This window comes from Microtus ochrogaster, chromosome 8, assembly GCF_000317375.1.
Source record: "Microtus ochrogaster isolate Prairie Vole_2 chromosome 8, MicOch1.0, whole genome shotgun sequence".
Taxonomy (NCBI): domain Eukaryota; kingdom Metazoa; phylum Chordata; class Mammalia; order Rodentia; family Cricetidae; genus Microtus; species Microtus ochrogaster.
In genome coordinates this window covers 33,629,845-33,632,180 of record NC_022015.1, presented here as the reverse complement: position 1 = coordinate 33,632,180, position 2,336 = coordinate 33,629,845, and positions in this window count along the sequence as shown.

The following is a 2,336-nucleotide window of genomic DNA, read 5'->3' as shown; positions in this document are numbered from 1 at the left end:
TGGTTGTGAGCCACCATGTGGTTGCCGGGAATTGAACTCAGGACCATTGGAAGAGCAGGCAATGCTCTTAACCACTGAGCCATCTCTCCAGCCCTCTCATTACTTGTTTTAAGTTTGACTTTGAAAACATATACAGGGACCTAAATAAGGCTTATTCCCGTAATTAATTATATCAGTATTTCAGGGATGACTGACTAACTTGCACTTCCCAAGAGTCTACAATAAGTTAGCAGCTTTCACAAGACTAGAACTCCACGCTCTGTAACGACTTTGAATTGAAGTTAGTAAAGAAGCTGAATTAGTCATTCTGAGGGTAAAAACAGAATGAGTTTGTGTCTAGCTGCAAAGGCAAGGAATAGGGTCCCAGGATAAAATGGGAACAGGAGGGAGTCTAAGGCTTAGCATTGCCCTAGGGTGAACTGAGACTCAGGCCTGTCTTCCTGCTGATCTCATCTTGGCAGGTGTGTACCACATTGCCCTGGGAAAGCTGCCCTGGGCCCTACATTTCCACCCCCCCCCCTTCACAAGTACCAATGACAGGACTCAATCATGGGTCCTGTCTGTCCAGGACTCAAGGAAGTGGTACTGAAACCTCAATACCATCAGTCGAACAGTATTGACTCGTCCTCAAACAAAAGCCATCAGCAGAGGCGAGAGCTGAAAGTAAGGTGGTTAACCAAGGAGACCAGTTGAACAAGCTTTCACACCATCTGGCTCCTACAACAGCTTGTGTCTGCCACCATAAAACTGCTACCGCCTGCGAGCCTTGTAGCCTCAGGCTGGGAAAGTGAGGCACCTTAGAGGTCTCACCCAGCCCTGCAGGCAAAGCAAACTTTGCTTTACTCAGGAGTATCGTAGAGAATCCTTGGTGTTGCCTTCTGGCGGAGGCAGTAGTATTAAAAGCTGGTTAAAGTTTTATAGTTAGCTCTGAAGTTTGCTGAGAGCCTGATACTTGTTGATTCTGTTTTCTGAGACCCATGGCTTGGCCTTTTTGACTCTCAATATCCAGATTAACATAGTTGCCCACGGTTTCAGCTCAAAATAGATTATGTTTCTCAAAAGCTGTGTATTTTCTTCCACAATTTATAGTTATGGAGCTCTTATCCTTTCTATTTGATTGCCTCACTGTTAGCGCTGTTATCTCTAATAAAAGGGGAATTATATGGCCCTGGCGGGTCCTTGCCCCACGCTTTCCTTTAAGTGTCCTGATATGACCTGCAAAGTTCTCCATCAGAGCCAGCAATGCAAGCTAGCTTGGCTGTATCTGAATTCTGTATGTGAGCCTCATCAGTTCAGGATGGGATTAAAATCCAGACGTGGAACTTTTCTTAATTGTTCGAATGATGTGGATACTTCTCTAGGTTAGGTCAAATGCTGCAGGGAGACTTTTGAATTCCTTAATGAAGGTGGGAGAGATCCTGGATAAATGAGGTTTATTTGGGTCACAGGTCTTAGTTACAGTCCTATTGCTGGGAAGAGACACCATGATCATGGCAACTTTTTGTTGTTGTTGTTGTTGTTGTTTGTTTTTCGAGACAGGGATTCTCTGTAGCTTTAGACCCTGTCCTGGAACTAGCTCTTGTAGACCAGCCTGTGCAATGGTATTTTGCCTGTATGCATGTCTGCATGAGGGTGTCAGATCCCCTGGAGGTAGAGTTACAGACAGTTGTAAGTTGACATGTAGGTTCTGGGAATCAAACCCAGGCCCTCTAGAGGAATAGCCAGTGCTCTTAACCACCAAGCCATCTTTCCAGCCCCGACCATGGCTATTCTTATAAAACAACAACAACAACAACAACAACAAAAAAACCCAAAAGCACATTTAACTGGGTATAAACAGAAACTGCTCTCATTTTCCTTCCATCCACACCCCTAAAAAAATCACACAGAAACTATATTAATTACAACACTGTTTGGCTGATGGCTCAGGCATATTCATAACTAGCTCTTATATTTTAAATAAACCCATTTTTATTAACTTGTGTATTGCCAGAAGGCTGTGGCATTACCTCATTTTCTACATGTCTTGTATCCTCAGTGGTTGACTGGCGTCTTTCTCCTTTAGCAGCTACATAGAGTCTGTCTTCTTTCTCCCTGCATTTTGTTTAGTTTTTCCGCCTTTCTCTATTCTGCCCTGTCATAGGCCAAAGGAACTTCTTTATTAACCAATGGCAGTAAAACATTCACAGCATACAGAGAAAAATCCCACATTAATTGGGGGCTTGCTTACAGTTTCAGAGCATTAGTCCATGATCATCATGGCAGGAAGTAGACAGACGTGGTGCTGCAGCAGTAGCTAAGAGCTTTATGTCCTGGTCCATAACATAGGCAGCAGG